General features: G+C 42.1%; 1 long non-coding RNA gene across 1 annotated transcript; it reads left to right on the forward strand.

Annotated features, from left to right (window-relative positions):
• The first annotated feature begins 3,713 nt into the window (after positions 1-3,713).
• Positions 3,714-6,101, forward strand: LOC116357813 (uncharacterized). The gene is made up of 3 exons (XR_004205829.1): positions 3,714-4,208; positions 4,294-4,485; positions 5,336-6,101. It is a non-coding gene; the product is annotated as an uncharacterized LOC116357813 (long non-coding RNA).
• The last annotated feature ends 7,836 nt before the right edge of the window (positions 6,102-13,937 follow it).

Below are 13,937 nucleotides of genomic sequence, written 5' to 3' on the forward strand. Positions count from 1 at the left end.
TTTGCTGGTCTCTGCACTGTTTGTATGTGCTTCTTCCATTGACTTACTTATTTAGCATGTCCCCTCCATGAGTAAAATGGCAGGCTGTGACAAGGTCCCTATTCCATTGCCACGCATATATCAAAAGCCATTTGGAATTTCAAACTTGAATGCACGCTTGTACACATGTATGTCTATAAAATATATCCTCATCCTAAAGTGTCTAAACAGACCACCATTGAATGATATACTGATTTGTTTAGTGTCCAGTAGGAGAGGGCAGGATGCCATATTGGCATTGAATGTAATGTGCATTGAGGTAAACCTATCAAAAGGGCAGTAGGTAGCCTAACGGTTAGTGTTGTGCCAGTAACCGAAAGGCCGCTAATATAAACTCTGCAAAAGAAACGTCCTCTCACTGTCAACTGTGTTTATTTTCAGTAAACTTAACGTGTACATATTTGTATGAACATAAGATTCAATAACAAACTGCACAAGTTCCACAGACCTTGAATAATGTGTCCAAAAGGGGGGTCAAAATCAAAAGAAACAATCAGTCTCTGGTGTGGCCACCAGCTGCATTAAGTACTGCAGTGCATTTCCACCTCGTGGACTGCACCAGATTTGCCAGTTCTTGCTATGAGATGTTACCCCACTCTTCCACCAAGTCCGGGAACTTGCAGGTGCCATTTCTGGGGGGAATGGCCCTAGCCCTCACCCTCCGATCCAACAGGTCCCAGACGTGCTCAATAGGATTGAGATCCGGGCTCTTCGCTAGCTATGGCAGAACACTGACATTCCTGCCTTGCAGGAAATCATGAGCCATATGGCTGGTGTCATTGTCAGTCTGGAGGGTCATGTCAGGGTGAGCCTGCAGGAAGGGTACCATATGAGGGAGGAGGATGTCTTCCCTGTAACGCACAGCATTGAGATTGTCTGCAATGACAACAAGCTCAGTCCGATGATGCTGTGACACACCGCCCCAGAACATGAACACTCCAAATCGCTCCAGAGTACAGGCCTCGGTGTAACGCTCATTACTTCGACGATAAACGTGAATCTGACCATCACCCCTGGTGAGACAATACCGTAACTCGTCAGTGAGGAGCACTTTCTGCCAGTCCTGTCTGGTCCAGCGACGGTAGGTTTGTGCCCATAGGCGAAGTTGTTGCCGGTGATGTCTGGTGAGGACCTGCCTTACAACAGGCCTACAAGCCCCCAGTTCAGCCTATTGTGGACAGTCTGAGCACTGATGGAGGGATTTTGCATTCCTGGTGTAACTCAGGCAGTTGTTGCTTCCATCCTGTACCTGTCCCGCAGGTGTGATGTTCAGATGTACCGATCTTGTGCAGTTGTTACAGTCTGCGAGGATAATCAGGTGTCCGTCCTGTCTCCCTGTAGCACTATCTTAGGTGTCTCAGCACAGACATTGCAATTTATTGCCCTCCTCATGCCTTCTAGCAGCAGGCCTAAGTCACGTTCACACAGATGAGCAGGAAACCCAGTGCATCTTTCTTTTGGTGTTTTTCCGAGTCAGTAGAAAGGCCTCTTTAGTGTCCTAAGTTTTCATAACTGACCTTAATTGCCTACCGTCTGTAAGCTGTTAGTGTCTTAATGACTGTTCCACAGGTGCATGTTCATTAATTGTTTATGGTTCATTGACAAGCATTGGAAACCGTGTTTAAACCCTTTACAATGAAGATCTATGGTTACTTTGATTTTTACAAATTATCTTTGAAAGACAGGGTCCTGAAAAAGGGACTTTTCTTTTTTTGCTGAGTTTATATATTTCGACAAGGTGAAATGTCTATCTGTCCCCTTGACATCTTGAAGCAAGTGAGGACAGCAGACTGGGATAGGGAGAGATTGAAAATGACTGTAGTCACTCGGTGCGTGTAAGCAAAGTGTGCATACATGATCAGTGTCATTATGGCAGTCAGTCAGAATGACATGTATAAGATGCATGTTTTTTTGTTGTTGACCGTAATAAGGTTTTTTGCAGGAGTTTTGTAATGACTGAGTGGCTCCTGCTGTGAGAAAAACAAACCTCCAGCTGTGGTGTTCTAGTTGAGTAATATGTAGCCTCCACCCAGAAGACATGGTTGACTCCATGCTGTCTGTTTTAGAGGAACCTGTTTTGTATATTAGATCAGTCTAGTTTCCAGACAACTCACAGATAACGCTGGCATTATTCAGTGTTAGTGCTATAATGTGGTGGCTACTTAATCCCCTCCTATTTCATTTATTAGAATACTTTCTATCATTCTACCTCCGCTTGAATTTTCCCAAACTAATAGAAACAAAAATGAGTTAATGCAGAAGCATTCTTACAATAAAATAATACATTGTTGATTTCCTGCATGTTGATTGGTTCGAAATTAGCATTTCAAGCAAATGGTGTTACATTTTTTCATTTAGCCAGAAAAAAACAGCTGTCGAGTGTGCTGACAACAGGTTGCTGGAGATTCTTCATTTTAAAAATCACGGCAACTCTGAGAATGATGTGGGTCAAGCACTTTGATTTGAGGCTGTCAAAGATTGCAATGGCGTAGGCTATATTGTTAACATCCAATCTGAATCGCACTCATAACTAAGCTATATAATGCATATATTTTTTAAACAAATCACTTTGGGACAAATGAAAATAAACTTCATCATTGGCAAGTTATATTGATCTGGCACAACATGCGTTCTTGGAAATAAGTAGTTTACTGATAGTGTAAATTGCTTGCCATTGCCAGCCTACCATTGTTATTTTCGATGTGCACCAGCTGGTGAGTACAGTAGGCTTACAATATTGTCTTCAGCGGCCTATTTCTGCTAGTTGGAGCTGGGCTGGCTGGTTGCATTCCTTATTTACGAAGTGATGTAGTTTCTAATAATTGCAGTAATTCAGTGTAATCCACACACACTCTGACTGGCAGGAAAACGCTACTGGGCAGGCATTAAGGCACGTCTGAACGCCTTCTATTAGTTGAATATAGAGAATAATCTGACTCTTGCTATTTGGAAATGTGTTTTTAGTAGTCCAGGAGCTAAGACTTGTATTGTTTTGCTATAGACCCACATAAAAAATTAAAAAGTCATGGATTCTGACATGGATTCTTTGTTGTTGCAGAACCTAGCAGAGTAAAGAACCTTTCACAGATTGCACAGTTAACAGTGCTCATTTCACAGCTGATCTGAACAGGATCTTCAAAACCTCTCTTTTTCCAGTCTGTTCTTTATTGACCAGACAACATCCTTCGGACATTTTTTTTTTTGTCATAGCAAGGAAATGCACAGGGCCCAACATAACGCATTATGTTCTCGTGTGAGTCGTGTCTATTTCACCAATATGTGGATTTGTTCTAAATGGCTGTCACAGAGTAGCAGCCATCCCACCCACATGCAGACAAAAGTAGATAAAAAGTCATCTCACTAATGCTTGGCCCGTGTAGCGGCTGCACTTTACATCATCAGCATAGTGGCCAAGGCCGCACCATTCACAAGAAGCATGCTGCAAATCTCCTGCACCGAGACAAGATAATAACCTCACTCAGTTCTATAAAATAGGCTAGACCAGGGCTCGCTCACCCTGTTCCTAGAGAGCTACCCCCTGTAGGTTTCCCCTCTCCCCAGTTGTAACTAACCTGATTCCGTTTAGCAACAAGCTAATTATTAGAATCAGGTGCACTAGATTAAAGTTGGAGCGAAAACCTACAGAGCAGTAGCTCTTCAGGGAAAGGGGGGCACCTAGTCAGTTGTCCAACTGAAATGTGTCTTCCTGCATTTAACCCAACCACTCTGAATCAGAGAGGTGCGGGGGTTGGAGAGCCCTGGGCTAGACCGATGGGTGATACGGTTTTTTGGGGGGGAAAACCAAGCTCTTTACTGGATAGCTGTAGAATCAGAAACTTCACAACTACAACCATTCTCTCTGCACGTTGAGCTAATCTTTTAGAATGACTTGCAGTCTTAGTCTGAGAGCTTGCCTATGGGGGGACTTTGTGGCCAAAGGGCCGGTCAGATAAACCCGAGAGAAAATGTGATGTCCCAGACTGTTCGTGGGGCCTGATCACGGTCAGCAGTTGGTTGTCTTACGCCGCTGCCCTGTTTTGAGCTACCGTATTAACCCAGATAATGAGATCTCCAAAATCTTTCAGATAATCCTGATTTTATGTTTCTGAATCACAACCAGTAGTCTGAAGATGTAGTTGTTGATACTGATATAAATGAGGAAGAGGAAAGTGAGTATTTTACTCACCCGTTTTGAAAGATTGATGCAGCATTTCCACCTTCCTAATCCTCCCTGTCTCTTTGGCTTTGTCTCAGGTAACATAATCGTGTCAGGGATCATTGTGAGCCCAGAGGGTGTTATGGAGAATGCCAGCTCTGTGGGGCTGGCTCTCGTAGTGTGGATTGTCACCGGAGTAATCACAGCCATTGGTGCACTGCTTTGCTGAACTGGGCGCCACTATCCCCAAGTCTGGAGGAGACTACTTATATATAAGGAGGACTTGTCAGGTGAGAGAAATGCACGGTGATGAGATAATGCATGTGGGTCATTCCACGAAATGAATCCATTTTTGGATAGTGTAACTTGGTGGGAGAACTTTTTATTTGACAATTCTGTCATGAAGAGCACATGTCCAACTTAAAGGTCCCAAATAGTGAAAATAATGTTTTTCATCACATTGGATGATATTTTGATGAATCCAGTTCATAGTTGGGTGACCCAAGTATGAAAAATGACTGTAGCTGGTACATTTACACAGTTTATCATAAAGCAAGTAGTCCCCCCCATCCCCCGTGTAATTTTATACACCAATGGTAGCATTTTATAATCTGAACTAATTTAAATATGTATTGTTAACACCTTAAAACACTCATCGCATGTGCTCGTCATACGGCTTTGTTTACAAACCGAAAAAATTGCGCAAGCAGAACGATACTGGTAACTAAACCCCTTCTCATCTGTGTAGTGACTTTTAGCTAGCACGTTACTTACCAGCATGCCGTAAAAAGCAAACTGTTTAGTGGCTGCTTTTCATAATGGGTGGACGGGCTGCACCGAAAATTACAATCATGTCACGTGTGCGCACAGCCTGTAATGTTTTTGAGAGGGGAAATGTTTGTTAAAATGGCTAGTGAATTTAATCTCCTTTAATTTACTGCTCTGAGATATAATGCTATCAAGTTGTTTGTGCAGTGATCTACTCATTTTACAATGTGTTTTCTGGTATTTTTGAGAAAATATTTGGACATGCATTTTTTGGGTGAAACATTGCAGTGTTTGTATTTGGAATATGCGTGCCTGGAAATGCTCAATTGATTTGAAATTATGACTGACAGCATGTTGGGTCCGTCTTCACAGGCTTCACAGCATATCCCCCTTCTTTACCTTGGGAAAGCTGATTTTTGTATGACGGCATTCCTGCTGTGATGGTTGCCTGGGAAGCTGTGCAGAACAGGCTCCTGGACCTCCTCTTCAACTAGGTCACCCTTGATCCAGCGCTGTATGTGGGGAAGCTGTGCAAGCTGTCCATCGCAGAACCCCTGTGCCCAGTGTGAGAGGCCTCCACGACAGAGGCCTGACAAGGAGGAAGCCCTAGCTGGATTTGTCTCCCGCTTCAATCTTGGGAATGACTGAAGCCAAGTGTGTGACTGAAGCCTGCATAATTGAAGCAGTGTACATGGGTCCCCCTCCTCTCCCGCTCCCCTCCCATCAATCTCTGTAGTTGTTTGCATTTGCTAAAGCAATGAACTTTTACGTCATAAGATATTACCTTTTGTTAGTTTTTATAGTTTTTTTCAAGTATTCGAATGGGAGATGAGTGTTACAAATTGTACAAATGAATGAGATCCTGCACACTGTAGGGTGGCCAAGTGCCAAGTGCCTATATTAGGCTCTATGCCTCTACTATATTTGTGTCTTACCATTATTTCTCATGGGTGTTCAATTTGATCAATATTTTGGCTATGTTGGCCTATTGTAAATTAGCAAATAACTGTCTGATCAATACATTCAATTCTGAACATATTGTCATTTATAATGCTATTTACTCATTCTTGTGAAGTATACTGAACAAAAATATAAACACAACATGTAAAGTGTTGGTTTCATGAGCTGAAATAAAAGATCAGAGACATTTTCCACATGCACAAAAAGCTTATTTCACTTCAATTCTGTGCACAAATGTGTTTACATCCCTGTTAGTGAGCATTTTACTTGGGAAAATAGGATGACCTTAAACAATTCTAGTCTGTCCACCCACTGTGATCTACCCCACCAACCAGACTGTAATCACCCTCACCTTCTCCACCTACGTCCTGCAGCCACACTTGCCTTGCTGCTGCCCCCCCCCCCCCCCCCCCCCCCCCAGAGAGCGGCCTCCCCCCATCTGTCTACGTGAGTCCCTCAGAGTACTACAGCATCAGAGGTCATTATTGCAATTATCTACCAGAAGATCACCCAACAGTCAGAAACAAAAACAGTTCAGGTAAACGAGTGCGCTCTGAGAACGAGCAGAAGACACATTTCCATTGTTGTCTGTAACATGGACAATAAAGATATGAGGATATTTTTTTATTTTTATGTCAGTTTTGTTCTCTCTTTCTCAGAATTACTCTCATATTACCCAATCTAGTATGATGTTACTGTAGGCAACGTGTGATGTGTTGCTGAATGCTATTTTTGTGAGATGTGACTCTCTTCCTCCCTTCCTCACATTTTTTTGCTGACATGGGTGAACTGGGCCACGCGTGTTCAGGATGTCTTCACCACTGGGAAAGGGGGTATACCTAGTCAGTTGTACAACTAAATGCATTCAACTGAAATGTGTCTTCCACATTTAACCCAACCTGAAACAGAGAGGTGCAGGGGGGGGCCGCCATAATCGGAAGCTACTGGCCTGGGGGCTTATCATCACTATGGGCTTTGTGCAGATCAGCAAAGGTAGGCTTTCCCTGTCACTGTCTCACTCATTCACTTTACATATCTCTAACTGTTTTTGTTTTATCACTCACTTCACATTTACATTTAATCTGTAAGTCGACTCTGGGCCCACTTACACACTTTACAGCCTTAATCTTTGTCTCCCCCTGCTGGACAAAATGTCTGAGGCCACTAAGACTGAGCAGCTAGTCGGCTCTAATTCACCCAGAAAATATGAAACGCTCAGTAGTAATCCCAAGATGTGAGAGGGGGAAAAAATGGCTAAAGAACCTTAATGTAGTGCCAAAAACACCACAGTACTGTTAACTCGTGCTTTCCGGGGGATTGCATTATCGTGATGTGAAAGAGAGGATTAAAATCCACATACCTCTTCTTCCCACTCATAATCCCTGACCACGCTCCATACATCCGGCCAAACTTAATACACACACACACACACTGATTCCACCACCCACCCACTCTGTGTTGTGTGTGTACCCAGGAAAGTATTACTGTCTGGAGCCGGCGCATGCGTTCGAGACTTTCCAGCCCTACGACATTGGCCAGATAGCCCTTTCCTTCCTGCAGGGCTCCTTTGCTTGCGGGGGATGGATCTTCCTCAACTATGTCACAGAGGAGCTTGTCGACCCCTACAGGTGTGCTAGAACCCCAACTTGACCGAAATCAATGTGACGAAAATACATGACCCTTATGGTCACATTTCAGTTCCTTGTACTTCCTGTGCAATCTTTTCTCAATTTCTGTCCCTTGTGTTTCATTTCTCCGTGCCACTATATCCATTAATAACCAGGTTTCCATCCAACCTTTTTATGCAAGTAAAGTACATGTCGGATAAAAGAAATGTCACGACAGGCCTGATGAAAACGGAAAATTTGTCTGTGTACTTTCCAAATGTTAACTAAACAAATTTCCACTAGACAAGGTGATCTTTTTGTGTCTGTAAAATGTATTATGTGACATGGCTGTGGAAATGCCTTTATGATTAAATATTGATATAATAACCATGATACTGTTGTGTGGTCCTTCCACTACGACTCGGGAATCATGCAGTTTATAAGGCTACAAATGAAATAAGTTATAATGAACTTCACAGGGTGGTGAAAGTGCACAGTGATCTTGCTGCTCCTTTCCAGTAGATATCGAGAGTCTTATTCTGGTGACATGAATCTGACATGCCGTTTGACAAATACAAATAATCTCGCTCTTTTGTTCATAATAATCACATTTTGTAGGTAACCTACCCGCACTGTATCTGCAAGTTGTTGGCTAGAGCACACGTACCAAGACCAGAGTGGGCACATTCGCAATATAATGCAAACATTTATGGTGACAAATCAGCAGAGTTTAAAATGCGGTGGAAACCCATTTATCTTGTATTTTTATTCGGTACATGGGAATTTAACTGCAAAAGTTAATTTGATGTGCACTATGTCATCACGCACAGACTTTTATCCGCGACAAGTCAGTTTGATGGAAACATCTCTCTGGTGGGAAAATGTGCATATTGTTTTTATGCAGATTTTTAGAATATTTGCATGAAAATCTGTTCATGCAAATATTCTAAACTTTAATATCTAATTTGTCATCACCTGTATATTTTATCAATGGACTGTTTCTTCATTCTTTGTGTGCCCAAAAGAAACAACTGTTTTTCCAGTTTCTCAGTGCTGACTTTGTTAATGTTGTTTCTCTCTCTCTCTCTCTCTCTCTCTCTCTCTCTCTCTCTCTCTCTCTCTCTCTCTCTCATTCTCTCTCTCTCTCTCTCTGGCTGTTTTTCGCTGGAGCAATTGAAGGCCATCTCCCTCGACTCCTGGCCATGATTTATTTGAAACGCTGCACCCTGATCCCAGCCCTGCTGTTCAGTCCTACTTACTCTACCTGACAACAATGCATCGCTCTTCCTCAGTCTCTCACACACACTAACACATCATCAAACATATCATACCAGTTCACTCTGTGCTTCTCTTTCTATGTACTTTGATCTCTCAAGGGTAGACTTTTAATGCCCAATTAGACCGGGAAATGAATGGATCTTTTTTGTTCCACTATCTTATTTTCAGTGTATGTCAACCATACTGTTGCTGTGTACCAGTGATATGTACAGTGCCTTCGGAATGTATTCAGACCCCTTGACTTTTTCTACATTTTGTTACGTTACGGCCTTATTCTAAAATTGATGAGAAAAAATGTTTTCCTCATTAATCTACACAAAATACCCCATAATGACAAAGCAAAAACGGTTATTTTTTATTTTTACGGAAATATCACATTTACATGAGAATTCAGACCTTTTCCTCAGTACTTTGTTGAAGCATCTTTGGCAGCGATTACAGCCTCAAGTCTTCTTGGGTATGACGCTACAAGCTTGGTACACCTGTATTTGGGGAGTTTATCCTATTCTTCTCTGCAGATCCTCTCATGCTCTGTCAGGTTGGATGGGGAGCATCTCTTTGTACAACTATTTTCAAGTTTCTCCAGAGATGTTAGATCGGGTTCATGTCCGGGCTATGGCTGGGCCACTCAAGGACATTCAGAGACTTATCCCGAAGCCACTCCTGCGTTGTCTTGGCTGTGTGCTTAGGGTCGTTGTCTTGTTGGAAGGTGAACATTCGCCCCAGTCTGAGGTCCTGTGTGCTCTGGAGTAGGTTTTCATGAAGGATCCCTCTGTACTTTGCTCCGTTCATCTTTGCCTCGATCCTGACTCGTCTCCCAGTCCCTGCCACTGAAAAACATCCCCTTTGCATTTAGGCCAAAGAGTTCAATCTTGGTTTCATCATCCCGACTGCGGTCAGGACAGTATTGAGTAATGGGTCTACTCTTGTTTTATGACAAGTACACGCTGACACATGCACGATGCCATCATGTTCAAAGCGCGTGTTGTGTTCTCTGTGCATTTTTCAATTGTACTCTGTACTTTGTTTGTATTACAATTAATTGAATGTTTGTGTGTTAGATGTATAGATTCATTAATTAATTGACGTACAAGATTGCGTATAGCAGGGGTCTGCAACAGGCTGCCTGTGGGAGATAACTTTCCATGTACAAATTATTATCATTATGTTCCGGACTCCAACCATCCGCTCTGACAAAAATCGGCCTGCGGCTGAATGGTGTATAGTTTGTGTATAGATTGTTGGCTGTCCTGTCATCGGGTGAGCCCGGTGTGGCCAGTCATCTACCTGCTGTTCTGGGCCTTCCTGCTTGTCTTCTCGCTGTACTCTGAGCCGGTGGTGTGTGGTATCGGCCTGGACACCATCTGGAGTCCAAGCCCCAATGCTTCAACACCTTCATGGGTATGACAACCATATTCAGTACTGATGAGGCTCATTACTAGGACCCCCGAGTTCTCCCTGGTCAGGTCATGTGGTCAGGAAAAACTTGAGAACCTAGTGAAGTAGCTCATAACATTTTCATTGATATTAAATCTCTCTTGTTGTGTGGGTATAATCAATGGGGAAGTAAAAAAAAAAAAGCCATATTATAACCTATGTGTTGTGATAATTGTGTTGTTTGTTCTATAACCTGTTAGTTGAAATGCCTTGCGACCGTGATATATAGGCCTGAAGGCTGAGACAATAAGAAGACACAGTGGCAGACTAAATTAAACCACACCTTTTATTTCATCACAAAACCGGAGTGCAAAACCGGTGAAGTCCACAAAGCATTTTGCATGTAACAAACAGTTACATGACCTACAGCATGGTCAAGCTGTTAATGTTTCCGACATTTTCAGACTACTAAACAACTATTGACTTAGAACCATGGAGAGTTACCGCAAGTCACAAAGAAAACAGGAGCTGCCTCCACTATTCCAGCACCATTTCAACTTCAACATCTCAACATCATCAAATCACCAATGCTTAATCTAATACAGTGACAACTAAAAGTGATTAAAAAATGATTTAGTCCAATATATGTACGCTAAATATGATGTGACTGTCCATGTTTCTGACTCGCCTTGTAGAGAAACGCCAATGCCATCCTCCTCTCTTTCATGTTGACGAAGCGGTTTATCACTCTGTCATACAGTACACAATTTTATTTTTTGTTGTCTTAGGCTAGCGAGCAAGCATTTTAGCCAGGTATCCTAACTTCCGTTCATGGGCAACGTTAGCTAGTTAACATTAACCTTCTACATCTAGCTACATATTGAACTTCCATCCTCTCGGGCCAGGGACACAACAATGTATGAATTAATGGTTGGATAAGAATTGCCATTATAATCATTGGCCAGTACAGAGAATTAAGTAAAACCACAAGTCCAAATCTCTATCTCCATCCATGGCTAATTTAGGAGAGGGCAAATTTTTGCTAGCTAGCTAGCCCCTTGAGGACAACAACACAATGACATGCAATAATTCAAGTTGTTTCTGTCAATGACGTATGCTCTCGATGCGATTTGATAGGAGTGACGCCAAATCCAAACGGGCTTCCCTTGAAACTTTTTTTTTTGGTGGAACCAGGACCGTTCACAGTTGAGCTCGCTTAAATTATTTTATACTTTTTTTCTATCAAGGGAGGCCAAATGCTCGCTGGCTTCCTTTGCATTCAATGCTATGGGCAGCAACAATGTCATACTCTTTTGGACCAGACAGCATCCGATAAATGGCCTACACATACAGAGACAGAGGGGCACTGTTTTGTTCGTTCAGATGCTTTCTCCGGTGAGATACATTCAGCCTCTTGTGAATTGAAGGACAATTATGAAACACAGAGATGAAAGAAAATATTATTGGAAGTATTTTATTCATTTTTTTGTGTAAATTTTTGGAGGAAGCCTAGCTTCCCTTGGCATCCATGAATACACACCACTTCTCTTTCGCTCTCTTTGTATCTCCTCACTTCCTTATCCCACCCAAGAAAGATAACCCACGTGTGTCAAAAGTTCTGTGTGGTGGTGCACCCAGACATTGGTGAAAGCAGAAACGTACAGAATGAGCGATCGGAACAGGGAGAAGAAGTACTACTACTACTGTGGAAGGCATTGGACCCATCTGAATGAACAATGGCACAGACCGAAACACAGACATTTAGTAATGGGGTACCGAGAGAGAGGGGGAGATTTCAAAAGATGGACAAGATATGCTATAGCACTGGGCTCTCTCTTAAATGTTGACTGGCTTTAAGACTTTACACATCTGCCTCAGTGCAACTCTACCTCCCATTCCCAGGAATCTGAGGTGCAAGGTCAATATTGGACGGATAAATGTATATATTTTTTTTAGATATTCAGATGTAACGATCATTTCCCGTAGGACAGGTTTCCCTAACTCAGTCCTCAAGAACCCAAGGTGTGCACATTTTGTTTTTTTGCCCTAGCACTACACAGCTGATTCAAATAATCAACTTATCACCAAGTTTTTTTTGATAATTTGAATCAGCTGTGTAGGGCAGAAATCAAAACATGCACCCCTTGGGGTCCCAATCGATTATTTTTTGCGGGTCAATTATGTTTTGTCTTATTTTTATTTTGGTATCTGTTAGTTGTGGCAAAGTTGTTCTTATGTTTAAGAGTGGTATTAAAATGTATTGTCTACCACAAGACACCAAAGAAATTGTAATTCCCTAAATGTGTTGGTTTTACTGTGTTTCTTTTGTTATCACCCCTTTTCATTGGCTTATGTTATGGTTATACATGAGTGTAATATATTTTATGGAGTCTTCTTCAACATACTGTATTGTAGAGGGCAGGTGTATGGAAAACTCCTGAATGATCACATCGTTTTATGTGATGATAAAGCCACTTTAAAGTTCTCTCTCCCACAACTTGTCATTATGCATTGATGTTCAAGATTTTATTTTTTCACTCTTGCAAAAGAAATAGCATGACCCACTAGCCCTTGATCAGGATGCTCAGTTCCATTACATTACACATAAGAGTCATTGGACGAAGGAGTCTTCTGGAGGGGGGAGTTTTGTTAAGATCCCCGACGCTCAGTCAGAACATTAATATGCATCACTTGCGGTACGGTTTTGGAAGCACAAGGATGTTTATATTTCATATCAGCGAGAAATAATCATACAAAAAAGGGTTAAATTGATACACCTTGTTAGGGTTCCCACACGGCCCTATATCCATGTTACAGCGCTTGTTTACGGAAAATGGAAGACGAGGTAGACCTGTGCTAGTAGCTATTCAGCATGCTCGGGAAGTGTAGCAGAAGTTTCGTTGGATGGAAGCACCCATTGATGTATGGATCTGTGCAAAACTGCATCTTTTTTTATTTGAAGGATTCTTCCTCGCTGATGAAAGATAATGCCATATGTTTCAAAAGCTGTAGCGCAAGAGATGATTATTTGACCTTGACGTTATAACTCCGCTTCGGAATTATAGTTCACATAAGGCATTCGCGGATGACGTTAATGCCTGAGAACTGTAGTGAGAAGGCAGAATGCTGCCTAGTTTTCGAGAGCGAGCATGACCAATGCACTGAATGTAATAATAAAAATAATTGATTAATAATAATGTATTTCTGTTTGGTTGTACACATTTAGCATTGATTGGCATTTTTGGTATTACAGTGGTGCTGAACTCTAGCTATTTCCTGACACTTACTTTCGAGTTTCATTACCCTCTTTGTATTCTAAAAATATCAATACAAACCTGCACTGAAACACACAGTAACTTAAAAATAGAAGTAATCCCTCACTGTGAACTGCCACTGAATCTCACATGCTTTGTTACCCAGTTTGCAATGCAACAACAAACAGGCAGCTTGCTCCATGACAATATTACCTCTCAATGTGAAAATGAACATGCCCAATCACACAGCCTCCTTGTGATGCTGGGAAACCCCATACTGATAGTTTAGTTCACATTAGAATCCTCCCACAAACACAATTACCTCTGCTCCATTTATGTGGTCACGTGTATGCTCCAGAGGACATTTCTTAACTTTCCATATGATATTCACGCTCATTAGGCAGGAATAGGTTCCCGCCTGTTGCTAAACTGACCAAGATGATTGACGAGGGCAGCATTTTCTGAGCTAAACTGACCAAGATGCACCTCCCAACAACA

This window comes from Oncorhynchus kisutch, linkage group LG27, assembly GCF_002021735.2.
Source record: "Oncorhynchus kisutch isolate 150728-3 linkage group LG27, Okis_V2, whole genome shotgun sequence".
In the NCBI taxonomy this organism is placed as follows: Eukaryota; Metazoa; Chordata; class Actinopteri; order Salmoniformes; family Salmonidae; genus Oncorhynchus; species Oncorhynchus kisutch.